General features: G+C 40.1%; 1 protein-coding gene across 3 annotated transcripts in view; it reads left to right on the plus strand.

Moving 5' to 3' along the window:
• LOC133646489 (uncharacterized) overlaps positions 1 to 24,055 on the plus strand; it is an 80,605-nt gene that overhangs the window by 11,136 nt on the left and 45,414 nt on the right. The gene's annotated exons all lie outside the window — the stretch shown is intronic.

Consider the following 24,055-nt stretch of genomic DNA (forward strand, 5'->3'; position numbering starts at 1 on the left):
TACGCGGACGAATGCCAGGTCTGTGCGCACAAAGCCTAAATTTTATGACCCCGCAGACTCTCCTCCGTGCATTCATGTCACACAAAACAGTGCTCGCCGTGTATTTTTCACATCGACATGTGTTCCACATCTGGTTTTGGCCACCAAGGCATGTCATAAAATTAAAATCAGGCCAATGAATTAAATTTCTTCCACGTCACGACTCAGCTCTAAAACAATTTCTGACACAGCTGATGAAGCTTCTCGCCGAGAATACACCTCTTCCTCGTATCTTCTGGCATTTAAAGGCAGTACTGCACATACCACCGACCGTCTCTTTGGTTCACTGCTCTGCAAAAGGATGAACATGATGAAAAGTAAACATGGATTGTGAGATATGTAGCCTCTCACGGAAATTTCACAAGAAACTGCGTCGCAGATGTGGAAACTCTGATGACTGTGGACATTCCGCACAAAATCTACCTGGCCGCACGGTGGGTTAATTTGCAGCTCTACGAAGGCTCCTACAGACGCCAGCACATTTCCCGTGGAATGTCAGCAGTCGTCAGAGTTTCCACCTCTGCATTGTAATTTCTTGTGAAATTTGAAGATCGTTGTCACATCAAATGCGAATGGATGTGAGAAATACATGCAATGTTTTAAGTTAAAGTACCAATTATTGTCACACACACACTAGGTGTGGCGAAATTATTCTCTGCATTTGACCATCACCGTTGATCACCCGCTGGGAGGTGAGGGGAGCAGTGGGCAGCAGCTGTGGCCGCGCCCGGGAATCATTTTTGGTGATTTAACCCCCAATTCCAACCCTTGATGCTGAGTGCCAAGCAGGGAGGTAATGGCAGAGGTGTGGACTCAAGTCACATGACTTGGACTCGAGTTGGACTCGAGTCATGAATTTGATGACTTTAGACTCGACTTGACAAAATGTAAAGAGACTTACAACTCAACTTAGACTTTAACATCAATGACTTCACTTGGACTTGAGCCTTTTGACTTGACTGACTTGCTACTTTCCCCAAAACCCAAAGATTAAAAAGTTATTCAGCGCTCCGTAGCTTTCATTTTGTACGTGTCTGTCTATCTATCAGCGTGTGTGCTGCTTGTCATCTGCTTGTCAGCGTGTGTGCTCTCAGTACAATAGCCAATCAAATTAGATCTACGTTGTTTTCGTCCCACAGCATTCAGCCAATCAAATTGCAGGACAACCACCGAACAAGAGTTGTCAAAGTTGGTTTCGTTCGGGTATAAAAACTACGACTTGGTCAACAAAAAACGAATTGCAGTATGCTAAACATGCAGTTCGAATATTACAGACGGAGACGCAACAACTTCCAACTTCGTTCGACATTTGAAGTTGCACAAAGAAGGGTAAATTTTGAATGTAAGCTAACGTTTATTGGCTAAGTAACGTGACTTTTATTTGCTGTGTAGTTAAATCAGTGAGGCTGTAAACTCACTGCTAACGTTATAACCATAGACATCTTATAAGTAGACGCAGTAGACCAAGGTAAAATTTTGTTTATGAAATTCAAACGTGTGCACAGGCCTGACGGACATCGGCTTTTGGTGTGCCAGTATCTCTGCGGACTCCGCTCCGTTTACGTTCCTCTCAAGTCTGTGAGAGTCCTGACTGAGTTATTAATGTGAAATGTGTAGCTGTACAATACCAGAGATGGTATACAAATACTGGGGTAAAAATATTCACCAAAAATTTTCATTGAAAAGTGGGGCGTATAAAAACCAGACTGTTTTTGAACATCAGCTGGTAACGTGTATAAAAAAGCACCATTTAAACCTCTCTGCCTTTATGGGCAAGACCAAAGAGCCGTCAAAGGGAAAAGATTTTAGACCTGTACAAGGCTACGACACCATCAACAAGAATCTTGGTGAGAAAGACGCTGTCGCGCAACAATTTGAAAATGGAAGAAATTCAAGATCTTACCTTTTAAGAAAAGCATGATTCTCAAAAGCGAGAGGGATCCGCCCAGATTTACACGAAAACTGACAAGGTTGGAAGAATGTCATATAAGCAGATGTTGGGGTTGCTGCAATTAAGGTTTAGTCACTATGTTACTGATTCCCGGTACCTAGGAATCAATACCAGTACTCAACTGTACACAATTTTGGGTGTATTCAAATGTATTGATGAGTGTTGTTTTATTTAACACTGAGCTGTGCTTTCCAGTTATCTTGTTTTCTTACACTTCTGTGTCTCATTTACAAGTACTGTACTTTTTTATATACAGTAGTAGACTTTTTATAAAGTTGCAATTCTAAGACGTTAGATGGCAGTAGTGTATAGACGACAGTTTGTTGCCCTAGTCAGGAAGTAGTCTTTGCTATTAAGTTGAATTTGCCAGTCTTTTAATTTTTTGAGCCCTAAAAAGTGTTTATATTGTCAGTATTGTACTTATTATACACCAGCTGTTTGATTGTAACGTGCATCTTAGTTGTTGTTTTTGTTACCAAATTTGGAGGTGGAGCAGCACGGTGAAACAGGTGTTAATGCGTGTGCCTCACAATGGGAAGGTCGTGGGTTCGTTCCCCGGGCTCCGGGTCTCTCTATGTTGAGTTTGCATGTTCTCCCCGTGACTGTGTGGGTTCCCTCCAGGTACGTCCTCCCACCTCCAAAGACATGCACCTGGGGATAGGTTGATTGGAAACACTAAATGGTCCCTAGAGTGTGAATGTGAGTGTGAATGTTGTCTGTCTATCTGTGTTGTCCCTGCGATGAAGTGGTAGTTGTCCAGGGTGTACCGCCTTCCACTCGAATGCAACTGGAATAGGCTCCAGCCACTCCCGCAACCCCGAGAGGGACAAGTGGTATAAAAAACGGATGGTAATTGGAGGTGTTGAAAATCTTTGAAATTGCCACGTAAAATTGCTAATGCTAGTCAATAGCGTGTCTATACCATATACATCAAGGGTTGGAATTGGGGGTTTAATCACCAAATGATTCCCGAGCGCGGCACACGCTGCTGCTCACTGCTCCCCTTACCACCCAGGGGGTGAACATGGCAATCGTTGGGACTTTAACTTTAATTTTTACATGGTAAATTCGCATCAAGCTAGCGCATTTTTAAAAGTGTAGCCTTACTGTACTTTCGAAAGCCATCTTCCTGCTTTGTTGGCATAAAACAATTGTAGCATTACCTTACAGGCAGTTCAGCTGAGTCCACTCTTAATGCTTGAGTAGGTGCGAGTCTGCAACCAGATGTGACGTCACGGGCAACATGTCATCACTTGGACTATGGCGTGGTTTGTTCTCCCGTGGTGCAAATCATTTGGACCGGACATGGCGTGAAGATGAATACATATTTAATTTTAACACTCAAAAAAGGAATAAACGAAAGGCGCACACAAGGGCAGAAGTACAAAACTTGGCTATACAAACAAAAACTCGCACAAAGGCAGGACTATGGACAAAAAACAAAACTTGCAAACTATGGCATGAATAAAGAAAACTTACTTGGATGAGAAAAGGGCATGAAAAAGAACAGCATGGATCATAAGGTTGTGTAGACAGTGTGATGTCGCCAGGCTGACTTACTGGCAACAATGGGCTTAAATAATAGTGACATGATTAGTGAAAACAGGTGCGTGACTCAAAACGTGAAACAGGTGCGTGACATGACAGGTGAAAACTAATGGGTTGCTATGGTGACAAAACAAACAAAAGTGCACAAAGAGTCCAAAAACAAAATCGAACATGACAAAAACAAAACATGATCACACAGACATGACACAACAAAGGTATCGACAGACTTCGGTGGGTAGCTATAAAAGTACCAAATTTCGTACCCATTCCTAAATAGATGAATAATCTCTCTCCATTCCATGTTTGTAGGGAGAGAAATGCTGAATATGATGCCACAAATATCAAACATGGATGTGGATCTCTGCCAAAAATGTAGAAAGACTTTACCGCATTGAGGGGCTGATGAGTGTGCCCATTTACTGTAGAATCGTGGAAACAATCCTTCTGGCCTCAACTAGAAGCGTACTTGCAAACCTTGAGACCTACGTTTTCGGGAGGTGGGGGGTGGGTGGAGCGAGGGAGTGGTTGGGGGCGGGGGGCGTGGTTAAGAGGGGAGGCGTATATTTACAGCTAGACTTCACCAAGTCAAGTATTTCATTTATATATATATATATATATATATATATATATATATATATATATATATATATATATATATATATATATATATATATATATATATATATATATATATATATCCTGAAAATATGCAAACAAAACTGTGTTTAAATAATTGATACTTCAAACTTGCATAAATAAATCTTAAGGAATATAACATAACTTGGCTTCTGAGAGCTTCAATATGTAATGAATAAAATGCTAAAGTTGTTGATAAACAAGCAATTACTTTAATAATTAAATATGGTCATTTTGAATGAATTATTATGATAATTTAAAATTAATTATTTCAAATATGTTTATTTTAATGTATAATTCTATGGCTGGATGTAATAAGGAGTCAGAAAAAATACAAATAAAAATACAATTAATTTTGATGTTTTTAGCAAAATATAGTAAAAATGTATTTAGTTTTTTAAAAAAAATTAATAAATATATTTATTTTTAGGTAAGATAAACATAATAGTACAATTTATCTCTAGTCTGGATGGTTTAGTTCTTGTCACCCTGTTGTCCTCCCGTCTCTTCCCCAAGGATGGCTCCATGAGCTGGGCAAACGCCTGGAGATGCCCTACGCAATGTTCCCTCTAATTTTTCATGTGTGTGAGCAAACGCACAAACTTAGACTTAGACTTAGACTTAGACAAACTTTAATGATCCACAAGGGAAATTGTTCAACACAGTAGCTCAGTTACAATGATGGAAAAGTGTAAGGATGGAAAGGACAATGCAGGTATAAATAGACTAATATAGCTATAAAAAAAATCTAACATACCCGGTATATACTTTCGATACTGTTGATCATAATATTTTATTAGAGCGTATCAAAACGTGTATTGGGATGACAGACTTAGCCTTGTCTTGGTTTAACTCTTATCTTACTGACAGGATGCAGTGTGTCTCCCATAACAATGTGACCTCGGACTATGTTAAGGTAACGTGCGGAGTTCCCCAGGGTTCGGTTCTTGGCCCTGCACTCTTTAGTATTTACATGCTGCCGCTAGGTGACATCATACGCAAATACGGTGTTAGCTTTCACTGTTATGCTGATGACACCCAACTCTACATGCCCCTAAAGCTGACCAACACGCCGGATTGTAGTCAGCTGGAGGCGTGTCTTAATGAAATTAAACAATGGATGTCCGCTAACTTTTTGCAACTCAACGCTAAGAAAACGGAAATGCTGATTATCGGTCCTGCTCAACACCGACATCTATTTAATAATACCACCTTAACATTTGGCAACCAAACAATTAAACAAGGCGACTCGGTAAAGAATCTGGGTATTATCTTCGACCCAACTCTCTCGTTTGAGTCGCACATTAAGAGTGTTACTAAAACGGCCTTCTTTCATCTCCGTAATATCGCTAAAATTTGTTCCATTTTGTCCACAAGCGACGCTGAGATCATTATCCATGCGTTCGTTACATCTCGTCTCGATTACTGTAACGTTTTATTTTCGGGCCTCCCTATGTCTAGCATTAAAAGATTACAGATGGTACAAAATGCGGCTGCTAGACTTTTGACAAAAACAAGAAAGTTTGATCATATTACGCCTATACTGGCTCACTTGCACTGGCTTCCTGTGCACCTAAGATGTGACTTTAAGGTTTTACTACTTACGTATAAAATACTACACGGTCAAGCTCCTGCCTATCTTGCCGATTGTATTGTACCATATGTCCCGGCAAGAAATCTGCGTTCAAAGAACTCCGGCTTATTAGTGATTCCCAGAGCCCAAAAAAAGTCTGCGGGCTATAGAGCGTTTTCTATTCGGGCTCCAATATTATGGAATGCCCTCCCAGTAAAAGTTAGAGATGCTACCTCAGTAGAAGCATTTAAGTCTCATCTTAAAACTCATTTGTATACTCTAGCCTTTAAATAGACTCCCTTTTTAGACCAGTTGATCTGCCGTTTCTTTTCTTTTCTTTTCTACTCTGCTCCCAACCCGGGGTGGACCGCTAGCCTGTCCATCGGATGGGGACATCTCTACGCTGCTGACCCGTCTCCACTCGGGATGGTTCCTGCTGGCCCCACTATGGACTGGACTTTTGCTGATGTGTTGGACTTTCACAATATTATGTCAGACCCACTCGACATCCATTGCTTTCGGTCTCCCCTAGAGGGGGGGGGGGGTTACCCACATATGCGGTCCTCTCCAAGGTTTCTCATAGTCATTCACATTGACGTCCCACTGGGGTGAGTTTTCCTTGCCCGTATGTGGGCTCTGTACCGAGGATGTCGTTGTGGCTTGTACAGCCTTTTGAGACACTTGTGATTTAGGGCTATATAAATAAACATTGATTGATTGATTGATACGAATATATACATAATATGTGTACAGAATAATTTATATACAGATATATTATATTATGTCTATAACATATATACAATATAAACCAATGACCATGTACAATATTACAGTATATACAGTATATATGACAGCAGCAGCATAAAATAGAGAGTAGGTCCAGCAGGAAATAGAAAATAGACATTATAAATAAAGAGAAGTAGCTAACATGTCAGGTGTCAGGTAATAGGCAGATGTCATCTATTGCTGTATGGTGAGTGATTATACAGCTGGATGGAGTACGGAATGAAGGAGTTCTTGAATCGCACAGTGCGGGAAGGAAGTTGAAGGAGCCTGTTGGAGTATGAGCTCCGCTGTCCCTTAATTGTCAGGTGGAGTGGGTGGGCAGGATTGTCCATGATGGCGAGCAGTTTGTCCAGTGTCCTCCTGTCCCTCACTGACACAAACGCCTCCAACTGCGTGCCAATAGTTTGGCCGGCTTTCCGGATCAGTTTATCAATCCGGTTTGAGTCCCTTTTGCTGGTGCTGCTCCCCCAACAAACCACTGCAAAGTACAGTGCACTGGCCACAACAGACTGATAAAATATCTCCAACAGCTTGCTGCACACATTAAAGGACCTAAGCTTCCTCAGGAAAAAGAGTCTGCTCATGCCCTTCTTGTAAACAGCTTTGCAGTTGTCCTTCCAGTCCAGTCTGCTGTTCAAGTGGACTCCCAGGTACTTGTACTGCTCCACTACTGCCACCTCCCGGCCCTGGATCTTGATGGGCTCCACCGGGGTCACTCTCTTCCTGAAGTCCATGACCAGCTCCCTGAGCATTCAGTGGAATACAGACGTGCACACTGTGGTCATACCAGCAGCACATTTGTCTCAAACCTGACATAACAATTTAAATGTCTTATTATTATAATCAAGTGACAGTAGTCAATTTCAAGAGATTATTTTGTAATACATGTGATTTGGCCCACTTAGATATATATATATTTTTTAATCAGCTATGCACTAATCCAATCCAATCCAATCCACTTTATTTATATAGCACATTTACACAACAAGAATGTTTCCAAAGTGCTGCACAGCCATGTTAAAAACAATATTAAAAACAATATTAAAAACTATATTAAAAACAATATTAAAAACAATATTATGCTACACCAATGACTGAATAAAAACAAAGAATAAATGAATAGAAAACCAATACAGAGACAATATAAAAAATAAATATGATTAAAAACGATTTTAAAGGGTGAAACCAATTAAAACAGTAAAATAGACATCAAAATGTATAACCCTGACCCTAACCACACAGGACAACAGAGGACAGAAGACCACACAACTCACGTAGTGTTAAAAGCCAAAGAATAAAAGTGGGTCTTTAGACGAGACTTAAAACACTCCACTGTGGGAGCAGTTTGAACATGGAGGGGCAGAGTGTTCCAGAGTTTAGGGCCGACCACAGAGAAGGCCCTGTCTCCCCTGGTTTTAAGTCTCGTCCTGGGCACCACGAGCTGGAGCTGGCTCTCGGACCTCAGAGCGCGCGCAGGAGTGTAAATTTGGATGAGGTCCGAGATATACTGAGGTGCCAGTCCATGTAAAGCTTTAAAAACAAACAGCAAGGATTTAAAATCAATTCTAAAATGAACAGGGAGCCAGTGCAAACTCCGAAGAATTGGGGTTATATGCTCACGTTTCCTGGCCCCTGTTAAAAGTCGTGCTGCCGCGTTCTGGACTAACTGCAACCGGGAGAGAGCTTTTTGGCTAATGCCAGCATAAAGTGCATTGCAGTAGTCTAGGCGACTTGAAATAAAAGCATGCACGACTTGTTCAAAAAGGTTAAAAGATAAAAATGGTTTTACCTTTGCTAAAAGACGAAGATGATAAAAACACGATTTTAAAACGCCATTGACTTGTTTGTCAAATTTAAAATCGCTGTCTATAGTGACGCCAAGGCTGGTGACTTTGGGACGCACATGATTTTGCAATGGTCCCAAGTCAGTGAGGGCCGGACCAAAAACTGAAATTTCCGTTTTTCCCTCATTCATTATTAAAAAATTCTGGGCTAACCAAGCCTTGACATCACATAGACAGTTGAGAAGGGGTGTCAGGGGGCCGTGGCCTTTTGAAATTGGCATATACATTTGGCAGTCATCTGCATAAAAGTGATAAGACACTCCATGTTTCTTAAAAATCTCTCCAAGAGGGAGAATGTACAAGGAAAACAGGATGGGGCCTAGAATGGATCCCTGGGGGACACCACAGTAAAGCGGAGCAGAAGAAGAGGTGGCGTCCCCCAGCCTGACAGAGAAGGACCTCTCTGACAGGTAGGATCTGAACCACTCTAATGCAGTCCCCCTGACACCCACACAGTCTCTCAGGCGGTCTAAAAGAATTGTGTGGTCGACTGTGTCAAAGGCAGCTGTAAGATCTAAAAGCACTAAAATGGCAGAGCTACCAGAATCAGACATTAAAAGCAAGTCATTAAAAACCTTTAAAAGTGCAGATTCAGTACTGTGCAAAGCCTTGTATCCAGACTGAAATGGATCTAAAGTGCTATTTTCATCTAAAAAAGGCTGCAGCTGCGCTAAAACACATTTCTCCAGAATTTTTGACACAAAAGGTAATTTGGAAATGGGCCGATAATTTGACAAACATGTCGGATCTAGACCTGTTTTTTTAATCAAAGGCTCGACAACAGCTCTTTTACAAAAAGAGGGGACCCAGCCAGAAATCAAGCTGCTGTTGATGATGTCCCTAACAGACAAGTCAATAGTGCCCCAGATTTCTTTAAAAAAGCGAGGGGGGACTGGGTCTGTGGGACAGGACGAGGGTTTCAGTTTGTGGACTATTCCTGTAAGCTCAGGCATGGACACGGGCTCAAAGTGACTAAACACAGCCAAGCACTGAGTGGCCACATTAAAACTCAATGGAGAGCGAGAAAGATTTGCCCGAATAAAAGCAACCTTATCGTTAAAAAAGGAGAGAAATTTTTCACAAGTTTCACTTGTCATCTCCAGTAAAGTGGCTGGATTCGGATTAAGAACATAACTAATAGTATTAAAAAGAACACGTGGCTTGCTGACACTATTTAAAATTAAGTCTGACAGATATTTTGTTTTCTCAGCTTTAACCACACTTTGATAGTTCTGACAGTTTTCTTTTAAAATTTGATAAGAAACCTCCAAGTGATCCCCTTTCCACTTGCGCTCCGCCCTTCGCCACTCACGCCGAGCTGTGCGTGTGGTTTCATTGAGCCAAGGCTCCTGTTTTGGCTTTGGACGTATAGCTTTGAGGGGCGCTATACTATCCAGAACCTCAGAACATGTAGAAAGAAAAGAGCACATCAATTGTTCAGTGTCTGCAGAGTGTGATATACTCTGCATGGAGACAGTGAATAAAGGGGAGAAGGTGGCTGCGGTGTCAGACCTAATAACACGCCCATGACGCACGGCAAGTGGTTTCACATCAGGGTCCAAACTTAAATTAAACATAACAGGACTGTGATCAGAAAACACAGCATCACCAACAACGACATTGTCAACATTAAAACCATGAGACAATACGAGGTCTAGCGTATGCCCACGTTCATGTGTGGAACCAAACACAGACTGTATAAAATTAAAAGAGTCAATGACATTCAGGAAGCTCCTGGATAGAGGTTCGTCTGGGCAGCAGGTGTGAATATTAAAGTCACCAACAATAAGAACACGATCATATTTGGGCAGAATTTCGGCCAGAAATTCAGAAAAGTCATTTATGAAGTCTTTGTGGTACTTGGGTGGTCGATAAACTACAGCACACAGGACGACATCAGAAAGACCCAGCTCAAACATGCATAGTTCGAAGCTTGAAAAGGAGGATTGCAGGCGGATCTGACGGCATTTAAAGTCATTTTTAAAAACGACTGCTAATCCTCCTCCTTTTCGGCCAGACGACCGCGGAGAATTAAAATACGAGCACTCCGGTGATAAAAGTTCATTTAGAGGAGCGAACTCACCAGTTCTCAGCCAAGTCTCCGTCACACAGAGGAAGTCCAGCCCGCGGGAGACGAATAAATCCTTCAGGATAAATGTTTTGTTTGTCAAGGATCTTGCGTTAACAAGACCGAACTTAACGGGGGCCGGCGCGTCCAAGGCTGGTGCTGATCTGGGTGGGGCCCGACACAGAGCCCGCAGGTGGCGGGAATTCACTCCGCACCTCCGGGGGCGGGGACAGCAGGAGCGCGGCGGGCGAGCTTCCCCCTGCAGGCCAACGACAGGAACAATCCAGGACCCGGCGGGATCCAGCAAACGTGGGTGCAGGAAGAAACCAGGTACCGGTCCATACCTCCTTCGGGAAGTCACGGAAAGCCGGGCCAGGAGTGCCCTAACTTTCACCAGCTGGCCGCCACGTTTACCGCGGCGCCGATGACGCTTTCGCCGGGGGAGAGGAGCCAGAGGGCGAAAAAGGAAGGCAGGAATCCGGCCAGGTGAGAAAGCTGACTGGGACGTCGGAAAACTAACGTCGAAGTTGATCATATCCGTGTGAGAGGGACAAAGATCCAACAGCGTTTGGAGGTCATACACAAACAGTGAGTTGACAGGTACAGCAAAAGACGCGAACAGCACAAAAACAAGCAAAGCTGACAGCGAGAGACGGCAAGCCTTAGCACATACTGGCGCCATCTTGGATCACCAACCCCCATTATAGTATTTTATGCCTGGGTGGGGGTCCTGCTTTGGAAAGATTGTGTACCCCTTTCAGAGATCACATTTAGTTCCCCTTAAAACATTCACATGTTGCATGAGATGAAGTGTTTATTAACTTTCTGTCCGTAAAATAAATATTTTTATTAGCAATTATGTAGTCCTGTAACATAATTTCATGATTAATATCGAAAAAATAACATTCTTAACAAATGACAGTAGAATAAGCACACTGATTGAGGAGTCATAGTAAACCGACCTGAAATTTACACTTTACGTGTAGGGTTGGAGTTGTCCAATTTTTTGTGTGGCCATAAACGCACCAGTGGCTAATTGCCATAGTGTATGTGTTGGTGCAGGTGAGAGAGAGAGCAAGCGGCTGCTGTTGATATAACAGATGACAAAGAGTTGCTTTTGGCTTTGTTTGTACGGTAGACAACGACCAGTTTTGCTAGATAAAAGTATTTTACACATTTTTTTGGTGTGGTTATGGCCAACAAACAGTTTAGCTAAATAAAGGGACCGATGGACCGATTAAGTGTCTCCACTCTCCACAGACGTTACAATAATTTAAGTGTTGACCAACATTGTTTTATCTGTTGTGGCCGCCTTTCGTCACCTGTTACTCACAGTTGCATTGCAAAATCATACAAAACAAACAATTTGTTTACTTTGTTTAGAGTGGGATTTGATTTTTTGTGCGGCATAGATTTGCTGTGCGCAGAGGACACGTGAGCAGTGCGCAATTGCGCAGGTGCGCACCTTAGAGGGAACGTTGGCCCTACGTCAACAACACGCTCGGCGGCCCGTCGGTGTGCAGCTCGTACATCGCCGCCCTCTACTTCACCCTCAGCAGCCTGACAAGCGTCGGCTTTGGCAACGTGTGCGCCAACACGGATCTTCTCCATCTGCACCATGCTCATCGGCGGTATGCCGGACGCCTCGTATGGAATAACGTGATTGGGCAGGCACGCTGTTTATATCGTGGGAAAGCGGACGTGAAAAAAGGCTGTCCTCACTCAGGTCCGCATGGAGCTGGAGGGGGCGTGGCCTCCAGCTCTGGCTGAAAATCGGGAGATTTTCGGGAGAATATTTGTCCCGGGAGGTTTTCGGGAGAGGCGCTGAATTTCGGGAGTCTCCCGGAAAATTCGGGAGGGTTGGCAAGTATGACTAGAAGAGAATGAGCATTCACATTTGTGTATCAGAAATTATGAGAATATTAAATAAAATATGACTCATTTGCAAGGACATTTGGTGTGAAAAAGTGACAGACACCATTGTGCTGTGGCAAATGAGTTGACCATTAACAACAGCAAGCTATTATTATCGTAATGCTGTGAATTATTAGTACGGTACTGAGAGAGGCTAGCAGACAGCATTATAGTGACTTTGTGTGCTATTGGAAGACAAATCCTTAGGCTGATGCACTGTCTGGAATAAAGAACAAGCATTAATTCCTGACAGTGTTTGTTTTGTCACTGTTTATTGATTTAAATTAATTTCAATGGGAAACGTTGATTTGAGATACACACGTTTTAAGTTAAAAGCCCATAAGATGAGGTACTGCTGTAGTTGGCAAGACTTGGCAACACCCTTGCAAAGACATTTTGATCGATGGTGACTAAGGGTGCAACAATTAGTTGACAAAAATAATTCAAAAAATATATTCTATTATCGACAAGTTGTTTGATGAAATTTGAATTGTTAGACCGCCAGAAATGTTCATGTTTACACTTTAATTCATTTAGCTAAATAATTGCGGCTAAATAACCCTAACAGTACTGTAAAAAATATGTTTTGCACTGAATGTCATGTTTACAGTAGTCTGTTGATTAATTTTTTACTGTGCTGATACTGTATACTGCACTTTGACACTGATACTGTATGCTGTACTTTGTGTTTTTTTCGAAGTTATTGATATTATTGTATACATTTTTCTTTCATTAAAATTAAATGTATTATATAGGTTTTAAAAATAAGTTAAAATAAAGTCGCAGAATCAATGTCAAACTTAAACGTGTACAGATGATCTTAAGTAATAATCGTGACTTGTCGACTAATCGAAAAAATAATTGCTGACTAATCGGCTATTAAAGTAATTGTTACTTGCAGTCCTAATGGTGACCATGTCATTTGTTCCCCAATCCTTGTCATTTATTTTACAGTCCTGTGCTTGTCAGTACTTTGAAGTTGCACACTAAATTTTGTGGTTATTCAGTGGATTTGTTGTATAGCACATTGAGCTGTGTGAGAAATTTCAGGTCACTCAGAATTATGGGGTCAACATTTGGATTGCTACTAGTATTTTAGAAAAAATAATAGCACAGGCAACAAGGTACAGGGAGCATGTGCTTAATTATCAGTGTACTGTACAACTCCATTAACATGACAGTTATTTAGTGAATATAAATTAACCTGTTCACATTTTGAGGGGTAATCCAAACAAGGCCTCCACTCAGCCTTCAAAATAATCATCAAGAAAAACCCTCAAACACTGTTCAACATTCCTTTGGCACATTTTCATGGGTCACCATCATGAAAGAACATGTTCTTCTTTTCAAGGACACAGTACATTTTTAAATTCACGACTGACTCATCTTTTTTTGTTCTCTTGTTTATAGATCGTATTTCAAATGATTTCCCAATCATTTCTTACCCTAGCTCGTCAAAGGATTTTTTGAAATCTATTTATTTGTCAGTTTGCTAATTCTAACCGACTCTAAAAGCTTTTGCAAATCAATTTGATTGTGCAGGTGGAGTAAAGTAAAGGCGGAGTAAAGGCTTAATTCAGATTGCGCTCTTCGATAGTGATTCATTCGAAAAGGTCAGACAATTACCAAAATGGTACCAAAACTGATTTGTCTACCCTCAGAATAATGCAAAGCCGTTTTAGACAACCAAAAATATCAACACAAAACATAATAATAGAGAATAATTATAGTTTTGCATGCAGAAAACAAAATACATGACGAATGAAATGGATAAATTAACTTTTAACATCACTTTTGGCAAAGATGGTGATGGGAGGCGGGAAAAGGGTAGCAACTTGAATGCCACCTTCTTACTAATACTTTTCTCACCTTCTTTATCAAAGTCAAAGTTCTGGTGCTTGCAAGTTCCTTTGGCCCAATGGTGGCTTATTTTACAGTCATTCTCAATAAAAAAGTGGGTAGAGCAACCGTGCCAGAAACCTGAGGGTTGCAGGTTCGCTCCCCGCCTCTTACTATCCAAAAAACAAAAAATGGCTGCCGTTGTGTCCTTGGGCGGGACACTTCACCCTTGCCCCCGGTGTCAATCACACCGGTGAATTGAATGATGAATGATAGGTGGTGGTCGGAGGGGCCGTTGGCGCAAATTGCAGCCACGCTTCCGTCAGTCTACCCCAGGTCAGCTGTGGCTATGAAAGTAGCTTACCACCACCAGGTGTGAATGAATGATGGATTCTACATATAAAGCGACTTTGGGTACTTAGAAAAGCGCTATATAAATCCCAGGTATTATTATTATTATTATTAAAGCGACTTTGGGTACTTAGAAAAGCGCTATATAAATCCCAGGTATTATTATTATTATTATTATTATTATTATTATTATTATTATTATTATTCTATTTACATATTTATTTATTTTTTTTAATTAATTTTGGCCAAAGGGGGCGCATTTCAATTTCTTACACACACTTGTTATTATATATGTTGGCCAGAGGGGGAGCACTTCAAATGTTTACACTCACTTGTTATTTCATATGTTGACCAGAGGGGGAGCACTTTTAAAAAGCGACACACAGTCAATTTGAAAAATCTCTCCTTTTTGGGACCACCCTAATTTTGATAGATTTCACCACCAGGGGTGCAAATGAGACATTCTCTATTAGATGCAATGGTTTTTCGTATTGGAACCATGATTTCGGTCCTAACTTGTTCACCGGTCCTCATATGGAAGGTACTTTTCCTTGTTGATGTAGAAATACAAGAACACACGCACACACACACACACACAACATTATTGTCTTGTGGTGTTTGCGTTTGTTTCGGCATTTCTCGGCCAACGTAGGTATCTGCCATTTTGTTTTGAAGACTCACAGAAGGGCAAATAGACTTAACCTTTAATGTCTTTGAATATTAAATGTGCTAAACATAAATGAAAGTCTGCAGTTTTTAAATCCAATGTTTTCCTTTTTCCAGTTTCGATAAAATTGATCGATTCCTTTTTTAAAACGATTTTGGATCGATACCTATCTCTCGGAAGGCAAACTTGCCAAGCACAGATTGGTATACTTGAAATTTCGGAATAGAAATCCTTCTATTGATACTGTATTATATCGATCAATCGTTACATCCCTACTATTGACTAGTGAGTGAAGCACTAGTCAATAGTAGCACTGCCGAAGCAGGATGTGGTGATGACGTAAGCAAGAGACGATTGTCTGGAGCGGGGGCAGCATGTCTGCCCCCTGGGATGTGAACGTACTTTCATACTGTATATCCGAGATCTATCTGTAGACTGTAAACTACAAAATGTGCAATGTGCAAATATTAGGACAGTAACCATCAATCAAAGATGATTTATATAGCCCTAAATCACGTGTCTCTCAAAGGGCTGCACAAGCCACAACGACTTCCTCGGCTCAGATCCCACATCAGGGCAAGAAAAAACTCAACCCAATGGGATACAATGAGAAACCTTGGAGGGGACCGCAGATGTGGGGACTCCACCCAAGATCGTCTTGGGTGGAGACAAGTCAACAGCGCAGAGACGTCACCAACTGATGCACAGAAGTGCAACTGCAGTGCCAAGCAAGTGTGACATTAGCCTCGCAACAGCACCCGCCGTTCGTCGCGGACAAGGAGCAACAGCAGTAGAGTCTCTAAACACGACAACAGTCCCCAATAATACCAAAAAAAGATAGATTTGTTGCAATTAGTTTTTATAAAGAACAGCTCTCTAAAAAGATTGGCTCGGTCTCTAGAAACTAAAAAAAAATCTCAACAAAGTACATTGTACAATAAGCAGCAACTGTTTAAAAATAGATATAAGAAAACATATATGTTAGTAATAATTAATAACAGATTTTTTAAAAATGTATATACAACATTTTTTAGCCCTTTAAAAAAAAAAAATAGGCATTAATGCCGATCATGCAAATGATAACATGGTGTCATATCAATTCGGCCCCCAGCGCCACAAGTATATTGGCAATTTGGGGGAAGCCCTGCTGATGATTACACACGGTGTGAAAAAAATTGAGGAAAACTTTTTGAAAAACTTCTGTCAGAAAGTGGGGTGTACAAAAACTGACAGTCGTTGCCACATTTTCTCTAAATACCACAAATAAGCCCTGCTTTGAGGTGGCGACTTGTCCATGGTGTAGCCCGCCTTCTGCCCGAATGCAACTGGGAGAGGCTCCAGCCCCACCGTGACCCAGAAAGGATGGATGGACCACAAATAGGCTAAACAAAGCTTTTGTAGTAACTGTGAATAATCATGAATAATCCAAATTCAAAATGGTGATCAATCAAATTAAACATTTGTATCATTTTTTTAAATTCTGAATCATGCGATCAAGTAATTTACAAGACCAAGAATAATCACAATTTAATCAATCAGATTTTTAAAACTGATTATTTGATAGCCCTACTTTCAAGCTACCACAGCAATATTACATAATTGTATTGAATCTAGCTAAAAAGTGAGGAACGTGTTATGATTATTTATTTTACTGTATTCAAAGCTGCCTTTTAGTGTTAAAACCAAACTATAAATTGAAGGGATGTGAAGAGTAGAATGTAAGAGCCATGACTTATGGATTAGTTGCTGACCGGCGACCGCTCACACAAAATTAAAGTCTACAGAGTGTGGTGCCATTTTGTCATTAGTTTTTCCTTTCAATTTTGCATAAATATTATTTTACTGCAGGCTATGCATTACTCTCTATTCATGAAGGTAATGCATGGCCTATTTAATTTTCTGCACCACCAACCCATTCATTTCTCTATTAGTTTAACTGGAGCCTGCTTTCATTCAAGGTGGCATCTTATCTCCCCCTTCAGTCTGCATCGTGGAGATTATGCAAGCTTCAGCGAAAAGAGTCGGAACTAGATGGGAAATAAAATAAAGTTTGCAGCCCTGCTTCAACTCGGGCAAGGGGTCATAACATTTGATCGTCGATTGCCTTGTGGCTTCTGTGGTTGTCGATTTGGAGCTTTTTTTTTTGACGTTAGGAATATGTCTTTAAAACCCACAGCGCTTGTCTTATATGCTTTCTTACTTCGGCCTCTGAAATAATAGCAGGGTTTAAACTGCTTTTCGGAAAAGTGTCCAGTATTTAAAGGCATCCCTCAGAATCACACTGTTTCATTAGATGACTGAGTACCTCAGTTAGATTCTTCATGTGTGTAAACATGTTCCCTAATTCTCTATCCCTCAGAATGATTCTTCTACCGACTCTAACTAATTTATTAGTTTGAATAGAAATTGGTCATCTGACTATCAGTTTTTTATTTGCTCTTAATCACACTGGGTTTGGGGAAATGCAATGACACACGTTGGATTTTCAATGTCTTGCTGAGACCATGAGATGGTGCTGTGTTGCCAATCTGGATGTACTTCCTTTTAGACACAAAACTACATCACTGGATCATAGTGACTGACTGCAGGAGAGAGGCAATTAAAAGACATAAAGTGCTGCACAGTGGTTAGCACAGGCTCGTTATATTATTTGGAATAAATGATAATAGAACCATTACAAAACGGGTTCAAAAGGCTCCCAATTTGACTGCTAATTTGACATTGCATATTCCAGTTGTATTATTTTCTCGAAACCATTATTAATCTACTCTGTATATATATATATATATATATATATATATATATATATATATATATATATATATATATATATATATATATATATATATATATATATATATATATATTACACATTTTTGTATCGATCCAATACCAAGTAGTTACAGTGGCAGGATTGGCCATATCAGTGTTTATACTTAAGATTGTCAAGAATTGTCATAACATTTTTGATTAAAAGTGTAAATTGACAATATCAATTATTTTATTCACATACAAAATGTATAAAAAAGTCAATAGTGCAAAATAGTTAAAAGCAAAACCTATTATCGGTTCTGATTTCCGTAGTTTGTAAACCACAACAACAAAAAAAGAAAAAATATTGATCCAATCACTGTTGTATCGACCATATACTGATACTTAATTTGCTATTGTTACTGTTTGGTATTTGTATCAATCCGCCCAACAGTGCTTAGCACAGTGATCAAAACATATTTGATATCTATATAAGTACACTCATTTTAGAACTATATGAATATAAATATTGTATATACATTACTTATCTCTCTCTCTCTTTATATATATAGTATGTATAGTATAGTATACACTACCGTTCAAAAGTTTGGGGTCACATTGAAATGTCCTTATTTTCAATGAAGATAACTTTAAACTAGTCTTAACTTTAAAGAAATACACTCTATACATTGCTAATGGGGTAATGACTATTCTAGCTGCAAATGTCTGTTTTTTGGTGCAATATCTACATAGGTGTATAGAGGCCCATTTCCAGCAACTATCACTCCAGTGTTCTAATGGTACAATGTGTTTGCTCATTGGCTCAGAAGGCTAATTGATGATTAGAAAACCCTTGTGCAATCATGTTCACACATCTGAAAACAGTTTAGCTCGTTACAGAAGCTACAAAACTGACCTTCCTTTGAGCAGATTGAGTTTCTGGAGCATCACATTTGTGGGGTCAATTAAACGCTCAAAATGGCCAGAAAAAGAGAACTTTCATCTGAAACTCGACAGTCTATTCTTGTTCTTAGAAATGAAGGCTATTCCACAAAATTGTTTGGGTGACCCCAAACTTTTGAACGGTAGTGTATATAGATGTAAACGTATATATGTATATGCATATACAGTCAAACCTGTCTATAGTGACCACTCAAGGGAAACAAAGAAAGTGACCGCTATAGACAGGTGGCCACTATACACAGGTTGGCCGCCATTTAGAATTTCTGTATATGTTGACCTTTAAACAATTACGGATACATGTGCATGTGCATGTATCCGGAATTGTCGTAAACAGTTTCTAAAATACAGTTTTGCATACTTTCAAAGCTTGAACAGTGCTTTTAAAGTTAAAGTTAAAGTACCAATGATTGTCACACACACACTAGGTGTGGTGAAATTTGTCCTCTGCATTTTGACCCATCCCCTTGATCACCCTTGATCACCCTTGATTTTGAATTTGAAGCTGCTCATTGTTGCTCACGTGAACAGGATGCTGTTTTCCATTCATGCCAGACTTTTGAGGATTAGTCATCTACGCAAAGTTTAAGGGAACTTCGATGACATTTGCCGCGTGGCTGCATGGTCTGCCTGTGACCTCCCGGTTGGGATCCTGTTTCGGCCATACGGAGTCAAAAAACTGCTTTGGGATGCAAAATGTGTGACCACTGGACGCTTTAAACAGGTAGCCGCTATTGATAAGTTATATTACTACTTTTTTCAGCGGGGGAAATTTTTGTAGCCCCTACCGGCAAGTGACCGCCATAGACAGGTGACCGCTAACACAGGTTTGACTGTATATGTTATATGTACAGGCTATATATGTGTGTATATATATATATATATATATATATATATATATATATATATATATATATATATATATATATATATATATATATATATATATATATATATATTTATATATATATATATATATATATATATATATATATATATATATATATATATATATATATATATATACACAAATATATATATATTGTTACTTTACATGCAGTTTGCTTTCTTCCCCCGGACAAATTTTTTTTAGCCCGATGCGGCCCCCATCTCCAAAAATTTGATCACCCCTAATTGTGCCAAACCCCTGTAACCTAATGAAGACAAGCAGTGTAGAAAATAACTACCACCTAGCAATGACCTGTTAGTTTTGTCTGCATGACTGAAAGGGTGAATCACCATGTCCAAGTAAAGAGCTTTTATACAATAGATTTACATCTCTTTCTCTCAACATGAAGCTTCTAGTAGCTTCTGCACTGGCATATAGGAGCAAACCAAGGACCCATAAAGTATTCAATCTGTGTGCCATCACAATGCATCAGCCTGCTGTCTCGGCCTGGCTACCAATCACACAAGCAGACTGTTAAGGGAGGTTTTAGCAGCCTGTCCAAACAGTACAAGGTCAATACTCCCAGAATGAGTGGCTGAATTTAAACACACTCCCACTATGGAACGATGGAAACAATGCCGCAGAGAGGAAGTGGGCAGGCAGGCTCATGCTTCAAGACGGTTTGTTTAGGTTAATATGGCTCATTTTATGTTTTTCCTCTCCGCCAAGGAGGTTTTCACCAAAGGCTAGTGTGAACAGGGGTTGCACGAAAAATACAGAGTTTTATTTTGTTTTATTTTTTTCCCCCACAATATTTTTTAATGGTGCATTAATAGTTACCTGCAAAATTGTGGCGATTAATCAGAGTAGCTCTGAACGCAGAACAAGTGGTCTTCGTAAGGCCCTGCGATACAGTATGTGAGGTTCCTGCTTTGTCACTGATTAGAATATAATGGCACATTTTTACACTTTAGTCTAATGTTCTCGTGGCACAGTGCAGTGGTGACTGTCGTATAGAAAAGAAAGTAGTAGGTTTAAGTCCCTGTCAAAGTTGATATAGTAAATTGTATATATTTATGTTAAAATTTGAAAATGTTTTCTTACAAAACAAACATTTGGTAACATTTTAGTATGGGGAACATATGCACCATTAATTAGTTGCTTATTAAAGTAACAAATACTTAATTTAGAGTCATTTGTGCACTAGGGTAACATATAAGGGTTAGGGTTAGGGTTAGGTTTACTAATAGGCAATAATTCTGAGGTTATTGAGGGAAGACTCTTAGTTAATGGCTTACTGGTTGTATAATAAGGCCATGCAGAATAAGGTATTAATAAGTACTTAATAATGACTAATTAGGAGCCAATATGTTACTAATTTGCATGTTAATAAGCAACAAATTAATGGTGAATATGTGTTCCCCATACTAAAGTGTTACCAAACATGTTTTTCAAGTTTGATTGAAAAAATTATACAATTGTTTTACATAAATAAATTGTGAAAAAATGTAAAGGGAGAGGGGGTCTCCTAATAAAATTTCGCTTAGGCCCCAATTTGCAGAGTAGGCAAGCTCTTTTGCGGCTGTCTTGAAAAATAGCTGTCGTACCACAACAGAGTGAAACATTTCTTGTTTGTGCATGTCCTCTCTTATAAAGAATAACTATTTTGGATCCAACACCAGGTCCTCAGACTAGCATGAACTGATGAAAATGTCTTCTTAAACATAATCTGTACAGTGTAGTTGTAATGATGAGAATACAATGTCTTGGATGAATGAGAATATTCACAGGCGTCTTGCAAAATGCGTACATGTTATTGTTGAAAATCTATGACAAAGCTGTTTTTTTAGCAGGTGAAGATTACAGAGTGCCAGCATCATGATGGATTTTGTTGACAGAAGAGCATGTACTGCATTCTGTGTCTGTAGCATTCTTTTACCTCAGGCCAAAATGCAGTTTTTAGCATCCAAATCCCTGCGCCTTATCTTGCTATACCAATCATTTATTGTGTCTGTCTCCAGTGAAGGAATTTAGGAGATGGCAGCCGTGTGGAGAGTTATTCTAGTTTGAACACACTCTCACACATCATCTCCTGCCAGTTCTTGTAATGGAACAAGCCTGCATGCACAGAGGATGCTAGCTGCCATTCTTCCATGCTGGCTACAGGCCCAGAGAAATGGATGGGAAAAGGGCTTCGTGTGTGTGTGTGTGTGTGTGTGTGTGTGTGTGTGTGTGTGTGTGTGTGTGTGTGTGTGTGTGTGTGTGTGTGTGTGTGTGTGTGTGTGTGTGCGTGCGTGCGTGCGTGCGTGCGTGCGTGCGTGCGTGCGTGCGTGCGTGCGTGCGTGCGTGCGTGCGTGCGTGCGTGCGTGCGTGCGTGTGTGTGTGTGTCTGGACAAGAAATGAAAATTTCTGGCTTGCCTGCTTAGGTTTGTGGTCAGGAAAATAACTCTCCGTCCAGGTAGAGTGGATCTGATTCTTCTGGGAGACGCGATAAAAACATGTTTTGAAAAACAACACACTTCACAGCATGATACACTTCAGTAATGGGCCTTTCCCGTAACATTGCATTCTCTTCAGCATCACTGCAATTCCTGTTCTTATCAGCAACTCCATCGTTTGCAGTCATTTCACGTATTTTTAAAAATAGTTCTGCAATGTTTTTCTCTGTCACTTCGCTTGTGTCGGTAAGAAGCTTGCTATAGTGCATGGTGAGCCTCTTTATATGCCAACATATCTACTCATGGGGGAGCTCTTGTGTTTTAATTCAAACCAAGTTTAGAATAAAACATTTTTACACTGCAACATTCCAGCTGCTATAACCTGGCAGAGCACACATGGTAACTCTCACATATTGCATTTGACCCTGGGGGAAGATTTTAATTGCAGGAGAGGGATCTTTTGACCGTCTGCCTATTGTTTCTTTGACAGTGCCAGCAGTGTGTGGCAGATAAAACATAAAATTGAAGGATTATGGTAAGTCCTGGCAGTGCTGTGCCCTCCACTCCTTCAGCATCCCACTGACATTGGGAATTTGTCGCACGATGTAAGGGACTTTCATCTCTAAAGGTCCCTTGAGGGCTGATGTATTCTAACTAAAAGATGTCAGATCAACCTTTTCCAACCCTTTCAAAATGTGTCAAGGTAGACGACGGACTTCTAACAGAAAGTATGAATATTGTAGGAGTCAGGATGACTGGTTTGTATGCTGCCATTTAGCATGTGACTTGAACAGACAAGAGAAAGCACATAATAAGAACTTGGGAGAACGAGAAGAAGGAAAGATTGACTAAAGGACCGTTTGCACGAGCTTATTTGTAACTGAGGCAAGTGTTCATTACAGTGGAACCTCAATTTACAAACTTTTCTGGTATTTGAACATGGTTCATAAATACAAAAGTTGGTATATTGAAGCACATTTCCCATAAACAATGTAAACATAAATAATGAGTTCCTAGCCTCGACACAAGTTCATATTTTAGTAAAGGCGCCTTTGCACACAACGTAAAGCGCTCTACAGTACTGCGTATAAAAACAAACATGACAAGGGGATGATTGATCAACTATCTTTTTATTAAAAAGCAAAAAAACAAGCTGACCTGTCATCCTTGCATGCAGTCGCCCTGCCGACACACACACGCACACACACACACACACACACACACACACACACACACACACACACACACACACACACACACACACACACACACACACACACACACACACACACACGCACAAACACACACACACACACATTCCAGTATTTGTTTCCTTCTTGAGACCTCTGAAAAATGCCTACCTCTTTAGGACTACCCTTTCTAGATATATACAGATTTGTATTTACAACATTAATAATATATACATACTATGCAAATATAAAAAAGGTAAGCTTATAGTTATTTTTTTTAAATTTTTTGGTTTGTAATTGGTTTTTAATCTTCATTATTTACTTCAAGTTATTACAGTGTGTCTCAATATACATATTTTTTTAAATACATTTTGGCCAAAGGCGGCGCATTTCAATTTCTCACTCACACTCGTTATTATATATGTTGGCCAGAGGGGGAGCGCGTCAAATTTTTACACACACTTGTTATTTCATATGTTGACCAGAGGGGGAGCACTTTTACAATAAAGACACCGACCACCCACCAACTCTCGGCCAGCCCTTGTCACACAGTCCCAAAGGGTCCCGAACTAAAACCAAAATGCTTCATTGATGAGAGATGTCCTACTATT

Source organism: Entelurus aequoreus, linkage group LG03 (assembly GCF_033978785.1).
Source record: "Entelurus aequoreus isolate RoL-2023_Sb linkage group LG03, RoL_Eaeq_v1.1, whole genome shotgun sequence".
Taxonomy (NCBI): domain Eukaryota; kingdom Metazoa; phylum Chordata; class Actinopteri; order Syngnathiformes; family Syngnathidae; genus Entelurus; species Entelurus aequoreus.